General features: G+C 31.1%; 1 protein-coding gene across 1 annotated transcript in view; it reads right to left on the bottom strand.

Moving 5' to 3' along the window:
• The window catches only part of LOC143251884 (stAR-related lipid transfer protein 13-like), a 125,063-nt gene extending 115,548 nt beyond the window's left edge, over positions 1-9,515 (bottom strand). The window contains exon 1 of the mRNA XM_076503212.1: positions 9,498-9,515. The gene's annotated coding sequence lies outside the window, so the exon portion shown is untranslated. The remainder of the gene's footprint in view (positions 1-9,497) is intronic.
• Between the last annotated feature and the right edge of the window lie 7,401 nt (positions 9,516-16,916).

The raw sequence follows: 16,916 nt of genomic DNA, 5'->3' as shown, positions 1-16,916 counted from the left end.
TTTGGTACATAACATCTGTTGGTTAAAATAAGGGATCCAAGCTATGTCAGCCATATGCCCACAAATCATTTAAGGTACATAACATCTGTTGGTTAAAATAAGGCATCCATGCCATGTCTACCATATGCTCACAAATCATTTAAGGTACATAACACCTGTTGGTTAAAATAAGGGATCCAAGCTATGTCTACCATATGCCCACAAATCATTTGAGGTACATAACATCTGTTGGTTAAAATAAAGGGCCAAGCTATGTCTACCATATGCCCACAAATCATTTGAGGTACATAACATCTGTTGGTTAAAATAAGGGATCCAAGCTATGTCTACCATATGCCCACAAATCCTTTAAGGTACATAACATCTGTTGGTTAAAATAAGGGATCCAAGCCATGTCTACTATATGCTCACAAATCATTTAAGGCACATAACATCTGTTGGTTAAAATAAGGGATCCAAGCTATGTCTACCATATGCCCACAAATCATTTAAGGTACATAACATCTGTTAGTTAAAATAAGGGATCCAACCCATGTCTACTATATGCCCACAAATCATTTAAGGTACATAACATCTGTTGGTTAAAATAAGGGATCCAAGCTATGTCTGCCATATGCCCACAAATCTTTTAAAGGTACATAACATCTGCTGGTTAAAATAAGGCATCCAAGCCATGTTTACCATATGCTCACAAATCATTTAAGGTACATAACATCTGTTGGTTAAAATAAGGGATCCAAGCTATGTCTGCCATATGCCCACAAATCTTTTAAAGGTACATAACATCTGTTGGTTAAAATAAGGCATCCAAGCCATATTTACCATATGCTCACAAATCATTTAAGGTACATAACATCTGTTGGTTAAAATAAGGCATCCAAGCCATGTCTACCATATGCCCACAAATCATTTAAGGTACATAACATCTGTTGGTTAAAATAAGGGATCCAAGCTATGTCTGCCGTATGCCCACAAATCTTTTAAAGGTACATAACATCTGCTGGTTAAAATAAGGCATCCAAGCCATGTTTACCATATGCTCACAAATCATTTAAGGTACATAACATCTGTTGGTTAAAATAAGGGATCCAAGCTATGTCTGCCATATGCCCACAAATCATTTAAGGTACATAACATCTGTTGGTTAAAATAAGGCATCCAAGCCATGTCTACCATATGCCCACAAATCATTTAAGGTACATAACATCTGTTGGTTAAAATAAAGGGCCAAGCTATGTCTACCATATGCCCACAAATCATTTGAGGTACATAACATCTGTTGGTTAAAATAAGGGATCCAAGCCATGTCTACCATATGCTCACAAATCATTTAAGGTACATAACATCTGTTGGTTAAAATAAGGGATCCAAGCTATGTCTACCATATGCTCACAAATCATTTAAGGTACATAACATCTGTTGGTTAAAATAAGGGATCCAAGCTATGTCTACCATATGCTCACAAATCATTTAAGGTACATAACATCTGTTGGATAAAATAAGGGATCCAAGCTATGTCTACCATATGCCCACAAATCATTTAAGGTACATAACATCTGTTGGTTAAAATAAGGGATCCAAGCTATGTCTACCATATGCCCACAAATAATTTGAGGTACACAACATCTGTTGGTTAAAATAAAGGGCCAAGCTATGTCTACCATATGCCCACAAATCATTTGAGGTACATAACATCTGTTGGTTAAAATAAGGGATCCAAGCTATGTCTACCATATGCCCACAAATCCTTTAAGGTACATAACATCTGTTGGATAAAATAAGGGATCCAAGCCATGTCTACTATATGCTCACAAATCATTTAAGGTACATAACATCTGTTGGTTAAAATAAGGGATCCAAGCCATGTCTACCATATGCTCACAAATAATTTAAGGTACATAACATCTGTTGGTTAAAATAAGGGGTCCAAACTATGTCTACCATATGCCCACAAATCCTTTAGAGGTACATAACATCTGTTGCTTAAAATAAGGGATCCAAGCCATGTCTACCATATGCCCACAAATCATTTGAGGTACATAACATCTGTTGGTTTAAATAAGGGGTCCAAGCTATGTCTACCACACGCCCACAAATACTTTAAAGGTACATAACATCTGTTGGTTAAAATAAGGGGCCCAAAGACAGCTGAGACAATACTATAGAATAATTAAAAACCTTTCGGGGGTGGGCGGATATAAAGAAACACCTACAACAATATGTTCACATAGTCTTCCCCAGACCATACTGAAAATTAGGTGCATCTGAGAGCGCTGGGTGTCGAGAACCCTCTGAATTCTCAGGAAAAGTTATCCAAGGTCATACGTGTAGTATTTGTACAAAATAAAGCTATTAAAGTTTCCTACGTAAGTTGCATCATCTCTTCCCACGAGCTCCAGATTTCTACTTTAACCACTGATGAAACCTTCGCTAGGTTATAACAATCAAGGACCAATGACTCTGAAGATAGAACTCTCACAATTTGTTTATATCATTTGTAACAATCCTTCACAATGAATAAAAGTTTCGTGGTGATGACAATAGACCATGAAGCAAGTCTGTTCGTCCACTGAGCATTTATTACAGTGATTTATTACTAACTGCATCTAAAACATACAACATACTAAGAAATCGAAATGCGATTTCAATATTCAACAGTACAGTTTTATGTTTAGAACAAAGAAACGCGTGAGATAAGCACGTGCCATTTCAAGTATTATTACATACATTCATGGTAGTAAGAAAGTTGGTAACAACAGGGAATTATTAAGATATTCAATCAACACAAACCCACAATCAGAAAACGAAGAGTTTATTTATTGGCTTGTATACAATATTCATGGACAACTTGGTGGACCACTGATACACAAGCCCAATCAAACTCTGACGTTTACTACACAATAGTTTAAACAGGCAGAAATCTGCATCGTGGAAAACTTACGGACAAAGTTATTACACTGCAAGATGGACCATTGAGGTACAACAACATTCAGGGTTCAACGTCAGAGTAGTGGATCACTGATGTAAAATGGTATCTATAGATTAACGACTGGACCATACATGTACAATGTTATATATATATAGATTAACGACAGGAACATACATGTACAATGTTATATATATATATATAGATTAACGACAGGAACATACATGTACAATGTTATATATATACATAGATTAACGACAGGCACATACATGTACAATGTTATATATATAGATTAACGACTGGACCATACATGTACAATGTTATATATATATAGATTAACGACAGGAACATACATGTACAATGTTATATATATAGATTAACGACTGGACCATACATGTACAATGTTATATGTATAGATTAACGACTGGACCATACATGTACAATGTTATATATATAGATTAACGACTGGACCATACATGTACAATGTTATATGTATAGATTAACGACTGGACCATACATGTACAATGTTATATATATAGATATAGATTAACGACTGGACCATACATGTACAATGTTATATATATAGATTAACGACTGGACCATACATGTACAATGTTATATATATAGATTAACGACTGGACCATACATGTACAATGTTATATATATATAGATTAACGACAGGAACATACATGTACAATGTTATATATATATAGATTAACGACAGGAACATACATGTACAATGTTATATATATAGATTAACGACAGGAACATACATGTACAATGTTATATATATAGATTAACGACTGGACCATACATGTACAATGTTATATATATATATATAGATTAACGACAGGAACATACATGTACAATGTTATATATATAGATTAACGACAGGAACATACATGTACAATGTTATATGTATAGATTAACGACTGGACCATACATGTACAATGTTATATGTATAGATTAACGACTGAACCATACATGTACAATGTTATATATATAGATTAACGACTGGACCATACATGTACAATGTTATATATATATATAGATTAACGACAGGAACATACATGTACAATGTTATATATATAGATTAACGACAGGAACATACATGTACAATGTTATATATATAGATTAACGACAGGAACATACATGTACAATGTTATATATATAGATTAACGACTGGACCATACATGTACAATGTTATATATATAGATTAACGACTGGACCATACATGTACAATGTTATATGTATAGATTAACGACTGGACCATACATGTACAATGTTATATATATATAGATTAACGACTGGACCATACATGTACAATGTTATATGTATAGATTAACGACTGGACCATACATGTACAATGTTATATATATAGATTAACGACTGGACCATACATGTACAATGTTATATATATATATATAGATTAACGACAGGAACATACATGTACAATGTTATATGTATAGATTAACGACTGGACCATACATGTACAATGTTATATGTATAGATTAACGACTGGATCATACATGTACAATGTTATATATATAGATTAACGACTGGACCATACATGTACAATGTTATATGTATAGATTAACGACTGGACCATACATGTACAATGTTATATATATAGATTAACGACTGGACCATACATGTACAATGTTATATATATATAGATTAACGACAGGAACATACATGTACAATGTTATATATATAGATTAACGACAGGAACATACATGTACAATGTTATATATATAGATTAACGACTGGACCATACATGTACAATGTTATATATATATATATAGATTAACGACAGGAACATACATGTACAATGTTATATATATAGATTAACGACAGGAACATACATGTACAATGTTATATGTATAGATTAACGACTGGACCATACATGTACAATGTTATATGTATAGATTAACGACTGGACCATACATGTACAATGTTATATGTATAGATTAACGACTGGACCATACATGTACAATGTTATATATATAGATTAACGACTGGACCATACATGTACAATGTTATATATATATAGATTAACGACAGGAACATACATGTACAATGTTATATATATAGATTAACGACAGGAACATACATGTACAATGTTATATATATAGATTAACGACAGGAACATACATGTACAATGTTATATATATAGATTAACGACTGGACCATACATGTACAATGTTATATGTATAGATTAACGACTGGACCATACATGTACAATGTTATATATATAGATTAACGACTGGACCATACATGTACAATGTTATATGTATAGATTAACGACTGGACCATACATGTACAATGTTATATATATATATAGATTAACGACAGGAACATACATGTACAATGTTATATATATAGATTAACGACTGGACCATACATGTACAATGTTATATATATAGATTAACGACTGGACCATACATGTACAATGTTATATATATATATATAGATTAACGACAGGAACATACATGTACAATGTTATATATATATATATAGATTAACGACAGGAACATACATGTACAATGTTATATATATAGATTAACGACAGGAACATACATGTACAATGTTATATATATATAGATTAACGACTGGACCATACATGTACAATGTTATATGTATAGATTAACGACTGGACCATACATGTACAATATTATATATATAGATTAACGACTGGACCATACATGTACAATGTTATATATATAGATTAACGACTGGACCATACATGTACAATGTTATATATATAGATTAACGACTGGACCATACAAATACAATGTTATATATAGATTAACGACAGGAACATACAAGTACAATGTTATATATATAGATTAACGAGAGGAACATACATGTACAATGTTATATATATAGATTAACGACTGGAACATACATGTACAATGTTATATATATAGATTAACGACTGGACCACAATGTACAATGTTATATATATAGATTAACGACAGGAACATACAAGTACAATGTTATATATATATAGATTAACGACTGGACCATACATGTACAATGTTATATATATAGATTAACGACAGGAACATACAAGTACAATGTTATATATAGATTAACGACAGGAACATACATGTACAATGTTATATATAGATTAACGACAGGAACATACATGTACAATGTTATATATAGATTAACGACAGGAACATATATGTACAATGTTATATATATAGATTAACGACAGGAACATACAAGTACAATGTTATATACATAGATTAACGACTGGACCACAATGTACAATGTTATATATATAGATTAACGACAGGAACATACAAGTACAATGTTATATATATAGATTAACGACTGGACCATACATGTACAATGTTATATATATAGATTAACGACAGGAACATATATGTACAATGTTATATATATAGATTAACGACAGGAACATACAAGTACAATGTTATATACATAGATTAACGACTGGACCACAATGTACAATGTTATATATATAGATTAACGACTCGACCATGCATGTTCTGCATTTATAATAATTATATATTTTTCAATATACAGGTTTTTAAACAAGTGATAGGAGTTTCAAAGGGTGCTGATTATTTAACTTGTATAGTAAATTTATATTCATACTATTATGAAAATATATTTATTGAAAACTATGCAAATCGAGATATTTTCACTTTACCTTACAGATATATTGTTGATTTATTTACCCTAAATAATTCTGAAATATATAATGTTATTGACACCATTTATCTAACAGAAATAGAAACTGAAAATACTTCAATTTCTAATACAGATACGCATTATTTAGATTTAAAAATGAAAGCAATTGATAAAGAGGACATGGATATAAGTATTTTTGACAAAAGAAAAGATTTTGACTTTCTAATTTATGGTTTACCCTTCTTAAATAGTAATGTACCATACCCATCTATTATAAACATTATCACTACATAGTTATTCAGATACTGTTTACCATCCTTACATAGTAATGTACCATATCCATATATTATAAACATTATCACTACACAGTTATTCAGATACTGTTTACCATCCTTACATACTAATGTACCATATCCATATATTATAAACATTATAACTACACAGTTATTCAGATACTGTTTACCATCCTTACATACTAATGTACCATATCCATATATTATAAACATTATAACTACACAGTTATTCAGATACTGTTTACCATCCTTACATACTAATGTACCATATCCATATATTATAAACATTATCACTACACAGTTATTCAGATACTGTTTACCATCCTTACATAGTAATGTACCATATCCATATATTATAAACATTATCACTACACAGTTATTCAGATACTGTTTACCATCCTTACATAGTAATGTACCATATCCATCTATTATAAACATTATCACTACACAGTTATTCAGATACTGTTTACCATCATTACATAGTAATGTACCATATCCATCTATTATAAACATTATAACTACACAGTTATTCAGATACTGTTTACCATCCTTACATAGTAATGTACCATATCCATCTATTATAAACATTATCACTACACAGGTATTCAGATACTGTTTACCATCATTACATAGTAATGTACCATATCCATCTATTATAAACATTATAACTACACAGTTATTCAGATACTGTTTACCATCCTTACATAGTAATGTACCATATCCATCTATTATAAACATTATCACTACACAGTTATTCAGATACTGTTTACCATCATTACATAGTAATGTACCATATCCATCTATTATAAACATTATCACTACACAGTTATTCAGATACTGTTTACCATCATTACATAGTAATGTACCATATCCATCTATTATAAACATTATCACTACACAGTTATTCAGATACTGTTTACCATCATTACATAGTAATGTACCATATCCATCTATTATAAACATTATAACTACACAGTTATTCAGATATTATAAAATATCTTTATTATTATTATAATTATTATAAAATATATATTTTGTAAATAATGTTTATACACTGATACGAAAATTAAAAGTTAATGGACTTAATAAAGTAAATTTAACTAAAATTATCACATTATTCTGTAATAAATACAAAGAAAGTAAAATCGGAGATATTCTACTAAAATTATTTTTATTTAAAAATAAAGTTATATATGTAAATGTACACTTTGTATCTGGGAAGGTCGAAAATATGTGTGTGTGTGCATTTTGTTAGAAAAGAATAAAAGTATTCTAATTATCCTCTATTCCAGAAGTTTGTTAAGAACCAGTTACAAAACTCATTAAGAAAATATGTGGAGAGGAATGTGACATGTTTACTTATGACATCAATGTATAAAGTTTAAACAATTTTAACAATTTCGTTTTTATTATTCCGACATTGTTATAGAAGTTAGTAAATATACAGGTCTTTTATGTAAGTTGTAGAAGAGAAAAATGAGGAAAATATCTGAAGTTTTGTAGTTAATTATGTCAATTAAAAATAACACGTGCAACACAAACATATGTAATTGTCTATTCATACCAATAGATGACGCTACTGTTACTCATTGACTCTCACAATACAGTTTTTGAATTTTGTGCAATGCGAGGACTACCTGAACTCTTCATCCCTAATTTAGCAGTGTAGCACCAGATGGAAGAGAACTAGTCATTACCACCCACCGCCAACTCTTTGAATAGTGGGATTGACCGACACACAATAACGCCTCATGACTAAAAGGGAACATGTTTGGTGTGACTCATATTACGAGTCGAACACCCTAACCACCTGGCCATGCCAGGCCTAGAGATCACTCACTCATCCAATAAAATTGTTTGTTTTTCAAGATCTTTTTACCACTGATATTAGGGTATTAGGGTCTACATCATGTGGTCATTTGGTCAGTACTCGCTTCCATACAAAGTTTAAAAACAATTTTGTTTTCGGCATCAAGTCTGAATAGAAGTATTTCACGCTCCAAATAAATGGATATTATTTAATATATTTAATAAATAATTATGTTTAATGTATTTTACATCATTTAAATCTCAATATGTCTGTGTGTGTGTGTGACTGAAGCGACAGGTATATCAACTTGTTTATCTTCCACAGTTTCTTCAAAAGCGACTTGCAAGTCGGTTCAGAACGAAACGTATTTGTAGTTATTCCAGAAGAAAAAAGTGAGAAAGGTGTCGCGTATGTAAGAACGCGAATACTAAACGAGAATGTTTAGTATGCTAAAAATAATGTGGAAGAAAATACGTTAAATTACCCATACAATAAAGTATTTTTCAATTACGTAAATAACTCGCAAAGATCTAAAGCTAATGTTTCACCTTTAGTTTTTAAACTGACGAAACATTCGGACATGCTTAGCTCATTCTAGGCTTACATATCTTTACCAACGATCAACCGAAAGTAATTACAAATTACTGATATTTTCAACTGTTACGTCATCTCCAGAAAATCTCAAGTTTTTAACTATTTAACTAGTTTCTTAATTATATCTCCATCAAGTATTTCGCCACGTTTCTAGAATGTTTATCTGAAAGTTTTGACTACGTAACTAGAATATAACAATTGATTTTACCTTGTTTTCCTCGACCGCAGTAACACACGTGACGTCACTGGGAGCATTTGGAGAGTTGGTTATCGAGGAGTTGGGCTGTGGTCGCAATAACGGGGCCGAAGAACTTTAAAACTAATTTCACGAAGGAAGATTTTAGCACGTGCAGAAGGTTGTGTTGAACGATCTCCTGTGTTCGCTCTTCGCTCTGAATGGTAACCGTTGCTATCGGTTTTCTCGGGGAGAGTTTGGACACAATCGGAAGGCCGAATTTCTTGTACAGTGTTTCGACTATCTATGTACTTTGTCGCTTCATGGGAGCTTGTTTGGTAACATTCCTCTTTCAGGTTGGTAGCATTATTGCCAATACCTTTGACCTTTTCGAGCTGAAATTCTGATCCACAATAGTTTTTATCAGGATATACGGATGTATGATTGAACTTAGAGTGAGGCACACGTAGTTCGCCTTTCTCAGCGGGAGATACACTAACTGATGGTCCAGTAGTGGACTGGTTAAAGGTGAGGTTTTGACACAACCTACAGCCGTGTTCCGATTGTGACGAATATTTCGAGAGAGTTAAACCACTGGTACTCTTGACCTGCTCCTCAAACTTACAATAATTTGTCTTAAATCCGGGGACTTCATCGGAGTCACCATCACTGCTTCTGATGGGTGAAGAGGTTGACACGCTCGATAAAAACTCGGAAATACTCGAAGAAGACAGCGAGAATGGACTTCCTTTTGAGAGGTTTGAACCTGCTTGAGTTTGGGACAAATTTCCAAGACCTCTGATGTCGCAAACAGTCATCTGTGTATAACTAGAACTGAAAGAAAAAGTCAAAATAGACGACATTTAAGCAATATATTAATAACTCCAAAAATATAAACTGTAGCATATACCGAAGAAAGATCAATTGTTATGTTACAGCACGCCGTATTACTCTGCCATATGAGGTTTGCAAAACAAAACCAGAGGGTTTATAATTCATAGTTACCACGTACTAACGCTTCATAAACTGTAATTTTAACAACTGCACGAGATATTTACTCTTATCAATGTCATCTAAGTTTCTAATTAAATCTAAAGCAAAGTTGAATCAACAACATATCCAATACAAAATGTATAATATTGGAGATTCCATTATGGTAACTTAAGTTTTATGATTTCAAATAAGTCTAGTTGATCTGGGTACAAACGTAGCTCCTGACCTTCTGGATGCACGTGGAGTTGTCTGAGTGACAGCATCCTGTAACTCCAGTTGGCGTCCTGTTGGAGGCCATGTTCCGTTTGCACTCGTGTTATCGATGTGGTTCTCTAACTGGTCGTTAGGTGGAGGCTGGTAGGCACAGTTTTCTACTTTTCTCATGAAATCTTCCAAGTCGTACCGGCTCTAGTTAGAAGAAGTAAAACACAAGTTAAAGAAATTATAACGACATCTCACCAATACTACCTTCAAATTAAAACATAAACTAATCTTTGTTCACGTGCAATCAGACTTCGGTGCATCTCAAACGTATATTTGTTCACGTCCAATCAGACTTCGGTGCATCTCAAAAGTATCTTTGTTCACGTCCAATCAGAGCTTCGGTAAATCTCAAACGTATCTTTGTTCACGTCCAATCAGACTTCGGTAAATCTCAAACGTATCTTTGTTCACGTCCAATCAGACTTCGGTAAATCTCAAACGTATCATTGTTCACGTCCAATCAGACTTCGGTAAATCTCAAACATATATTTGTTCACGTCCAATGAGAGCTTCGGTACAACTAAACATACACAAACTAACCTTTGGAACACATACAATTATCACCTCCTTATTCATAATGAACAAAAGCTGTAACTACCTTTGTAAATGATAGACTAATAAAACTATTACTCAATCTTTGAAGAACAAATTACATTATTTCATCACGAATAATTAAATAACTGATGATTCACACTTGAGTTGTGTGTAAGATTTTGATCTTATACAATCAACCTCATGAGCTCTTTCGTAATGAAACAATGATTGAAAGAAATTAGCTCTTCAACAACCTGGTGGTTAGGATGCTCCATTAGTAATCTGTAGGTCACAGGTTCGAGTTCCGTTATCGAACGTGCTTCTGACGGTAAATTCGCCCATACATTTTTAAAACAGTAATGATATTAACTAGCTGCCTTCTCTCTTGTTTGTCACTACGATGTTTGACGATTAGCCTAGAGAGGACATGAACACCACCAGATGACTCTACCCGAAAATCACAGGTAATACATGAACGTATTTAAAGTACCCCAACGATAGAATTTGACCTCGAACTCAGAACAATTGAATATATTTCTCATAAATCTATAGAAGCATGGTGAGAAATCCGTTACAAAACAAACTAGAAAAATTCAACAACAACACGGTAACTTATAGAAGCTGAACAAACCACATTGGTTGTCCTAAAATAATCCAACAGCGTCAAATATCAGAACAAAAAAGAAACTAATACACCATATTAGTCAATACTACCAAACCAGATATATTATCAAAGTGGCTAATTCTCTCTAATTAATATTGTGTAAGAGATAATTATATTTCGATTTTTAGGAATAAAGGCAAAATTCTAAAAACTCCGTCGTGCCGAATTTTGAAATATTATGTTCCAGAAGATTCTGATTGGTAGAAAAAAAATACTTAACTGAAAAATTCAGAATCTTATTTTCAGATTTGAAATACATGAAGTGTGAAAAGAGATCCAGCTGTATATAACAGAAAGGGTTTTAAAAAAATGATACAGCTGTATATAACAGTAAGGGTTTAAAAAAGATACAGCTGTATATAACAGTAAGGGTTTTAAAAAATGATAAGCTGTATATAACAGTAAGGGTTTTGAAAAAAGATACAGCTGTATATAACAGTAAGGGTTTTAAAAAACACTACAGCTGTATGTAACAGTAAGGGTTTAAAAAATATACAGCTGTATGTAAGAGTAAGAATTTTGAAAAAAAGATACAGCTATATATAACAGTAAGGGTTTTCAAAAAAAGATACAGCTGTATATAACAGTAAGGGTTTTGAAGAAAAGATACAGCTGTATATAACAGTAATAGTTTTAAAAAAAAGATACAGCTGTATGTAACAGAAATGGTTAAAAAAAAAGATAAGCTGTATATAACAGTAAGGGTTTTGAAAAAAAGATACAGCTGTATATAACAGTAAGGGTTTTGAAAAAAAGATACAGCTGTATATAACAGTAAGGGTTTTGAAAAAAAGTTACAGCTGTATATAACAGTAAGGGTTTTAAAAAACGATACAGCTGTATGTAACAGTAAGGGTTTAAAAATATACAGCTGTATGTAAGAGTAAGATTTTGAAAAAAAGATACAGCTATATATAACAGTAAGGGTTTTAAAAAAAGATACAGCTATATATAACAGTAAGGGTTTTGAAAAAAAATACAGCTGTATATAACAGTAAGGGTTTTGAAAAAACGATACAGCTGTATATAGCAGTAATGGTTTTAAAAAAAGATCAGCTGAATATAACAGTAAGGGTTTTGAAAAAAAGATACAGCTGTATATAACAGTAAGGGTTTTAAAAAACGATACAGCTGTATGTAACAGTAAGGGTTTAAAAAATATACAGCTGTATGTAAGAGTAAGGGTTTGAAAAAAAGATACAGCTGTATATAACAGTAAGGGTTTTGAAAAAAGATACAGCTGTATATAACAGTAAGGGTTTTAAAAAACGATACAGCTGTATGTAACAGTAAGGGTTTAAAAAATATACAGCTGTATGTAAGAGTAAGGGTTTTGAAAAAAAGATACAGCTGTATATAACAGTAAGGGTTTTGAAAACACGATACAGCTGTATATAGCAGTAATGGTTTAAAAAAAAGATAAGCTGAATATAACAGTAAAAGTTTTGAAAAAAGATACAGCTGTATATAACAGTAAGGGTTTTAAAAACGATACAGCTGTATGTAACAGTAAGGGTTTAAAAAATATACAGCTGTATGTAAGAGTAAGGGTTTTGAAAAAAAGATAAGCTGAATATAACAGTAAAAGTTTTGAAAAAAAGATACAGCTGTATATAACAGTAAGGGTTTTAAAAAACGATACAGCTGTATGTAACAGTAAGGGTTTAAAAAATATACAGCTGTATGTAAGAGTAAGGGTTTTAAAAAAAGATACAGCTATATATAACAGTAAGGGTTTTGAAAAAAAAGATACAGCTATATATAACAGTAAAGGTTTTGAAAAAAAGATACAGCTGTATATAACAGTAAAAGTTTTGAAAAAACGATACAGCTGTATATAGCAGTAATGGTTTTAAAAAAAAAAGATAAGTTGAATATAACAGTAAGGGTTTTGAAAAAAGATACAGCTAAATATAACAGTAAGGGTTTGGAAAAAAAAAGATACAGCTGTATATAACAATAAGGGTTTTGAAAAAAAGATACAGCTGTATATAACAGTAAGGGTTTGAAAAAAAGATACAGCTATATATAACAGTAAGGGTTTTGAAAAAAGATAAGGTGTATATAACAGTAAGGGATTAAAAAAAAGATACAGCTATATGTAACAGTAAGGGTTTTGAAAAAAGATAAGCTGTATATAACAGTAAGGGATTAAAAAAAGATACAGCTGTATATAACAGTAAGGGTTTAAAAGATACAGCTGTATATAACAGTAAGGGTTTAAAAAAAAGATACAGATGTATATAACAAGAAGAGTTTTAAAAAAGATACAGCTGTATATAACAAGAAGAGTTTTAAAAAAGATACAGCTGTATATAACAAGAAGAGTTTTAAAAAAAGATACAGCTGTATATAGCAGAAAGAGTTTTAAAAAAAGATACAGCTGTATATAACAGTAAGGGTTTAAAAAGATACAGCTGTATAGAACAGTAAGGGTTTCAAAAAAAAAGATAAGCTGTATCTAACAGAAAGGGTTTTGAAAAAAGATAAGCTGTATATAACAGTAAGGGTTTTGAAAAAAAGATACAGCTGTATATAACAGTAAGGGTTTTAAAAAATATACAGCTGTATGTAAGAGTAAGGGTTTAAAAAAGATACAGCTATATAGAACAGTAAGGGTTTCAAAAAAATACAGCTGTATATAACAATGAGGGTTTTAAAAAAAGATACAGCTATATATAACACTAAGGGTTTTAAAAAAGACACAGCTCTATATCACAGTAAAGTTTTGAAAAAAAAGATAAGCTGTATATAACAGTAAGGGTTTTGAAAAAAAGATACAGCTGTATATAACAGTAATAGTTTTAAAAAAAAGATAAGCTGTATCTAACAGTAAGGGTTTTCAAAAAAAGATAAGCTGTATATAACAGAAAGGGTTTGAAAAAAAGATACAGCTGTATATAACAGTAAGGGTTTTAAAAAACGATACAGCTGTATGTAACAGTAAGGGTTTTAAAAAACGATACAGCTGTATGTAACAGTAAGGGTTTAAAAAATACAGCTGTATGTAAGAGTAAGGGTTTTGAAAAAAAGATACAACTATATATAACAGTAAAGGTTTTGAAAAAAATACAGCTGTATATAACAGTAAGGGTTTTGAAAAAAAGATACAGCTGTATATAACAGTAATGGTTTTAAAAAAAAAGATAAGCTGAATATAACAGTAAGGGTTTTGAAAAAAGATACAGCTATATATAACAGTAAGGGTTTTGAAAAAAAAGATACAGCTGTATATAACAGTAAGGGTTTTGAAAAACGATACAGCTGTATATAACAGTAATGGTTTAAAAAAACGATACAGCTGTATGTAACAGTAAGGGTTTAAAAATATACAGCTGTATGTAAGAGTAAGGGTTTTGAAAAAAAGATACAGCTATATATAACAGTAAGGGTTTTGAAAAAACGATACAGCTGTATATAGCAGTAATGGTTTTAAAAAAAGATAAGCTGAATATAACAGTAAGGGTTTTGAAAAAAAGATACAGCTGTATATAACAGTAAGGGTTTTGAAAAAAAGATACAGCTATATATAACGGTAAAGGATTTAAAAAAAAGATACAGCTGTATATAACAGTAAAGGTTTTAAAAAAGATACAGCTATATGTAACAGTAAGGGTTTAAAAATATACAGCTGTATATAACAGTAAGGGTTTGAAAAAAAGATAAGCTGTATATAACAGTAAGGGATTAAAAAAAAGATACAGCTGTATATAACAGTAAGAGTTTAAAAAAAAGATACAGATGTATATAACAGTAAGGGTTTTAAAAAAAGATACAGATGTATATAACAAAGAGTTTTAAAAAAAGATACAGCTGAATATAGCAGAAAGAGTTTTAAAAAAAGATACAGCTGTATATAACAGTAAGGGTTTAAAAAAGATACAGCTGTATATAACAAGAAGAGTTTTAAAAAAAGATACAGCTGTATATAACAGTACGGGTTTAAAAAAGATACAGCTGTATATAGCAGTAAGGGTTTTGAAAAACAGATACAGCTGTATATAACAGAAAGGGTTTTAAAAAAAGATACAGCTGTATATAACAGTAAGGGTTTTAAAAAAGGTACAGCTGTATGTAACAGTAAGGGTTTAAAAAAAGATAAGTTGTATGTAACAGTAAGGGTTTTAAAAAAGATACAGCTGTATATAACAGTAAGTTTTAAAAAAAACATACAGCTGTATATAACACTAATGGTTTAAAAAAAAGATACAACTGTATACAGCAGTAAGGGTTCAAAAAAGATACAGTTGTATGTTACAGTAAGGGTTTTCAAAAAAAGATAAGCTGTATATAACAAAAGGGGTTAAAAAAAGATACAGCTGTTTAAAACAGTAAGGGTTTAAAAAAAGATACAGCTGTATATAACAAGAAGAGTTTTAAAAAAAGATACAGCTGTATATAGCAGAAAGAGTTTTAAAAAAAGATACAGCTGTATATAACAGTAAGGGTTTAAAAAAGATACAGCTGTATATAACAGTAAGGGTTTCAAAAAAAAGATAAGCTGTATCTAACAGTAAGGGTTTTGAAAAAAGATAAGCTATATATAACAGTAAGGGTTTTGAAAAAAAGATACAGCTGTATATAACAGTAAGGGTTTTAAAAAATATACAGCTGTATGTAAGAGTAAGGGTTTAAAAAAGATACAGCTATATAGAACAGTAAGGGTTTCAGAAAAATACAGCTGTATATAACAATGAGGGTTTTAAAAAAAGATACAGCTATATATAACACTAAGGGTTTTAAAAAAGACACAGCTCTATATCACAGTAAGGGTTTTGAAAAAAAGATAAGCTGTATATAACAGTAAGGGTTTTGAAAAAAAGATACAGCTGTATATAACAGTAAGAGTTTTAAAAAAAAGATAAGCTGTATCTAACAGTAAGGGTTTTCAAAAAAAGATAAGCTGTATATAACAGAAAGGGTTTTGAAAAAAAGATACAGCTGTATATAACAGTAAGGGTTTTAAAAAACGATACAGCTGTATGTAACAGTAAGGG

This window comes from Tachypleus tridentatus, chromosome 6 (assembly GCF_004210375.1).
Source record: "Tachypleus tridentatus isolate NWPU-2018 chromosome 6, ASM421037v1, whole genome shotgun sequence".
Taxonomy (NCBI): domain Eukaryota; kingdom Metazoa; phylum Arthropoda; class Merostomata; order Xiphosura; family Limulidae; genus Tachypleus; species Tachypleus tridentatus.
This window is presented reverse-complemented; position numbering and strand designations above follow the sequence as displayed.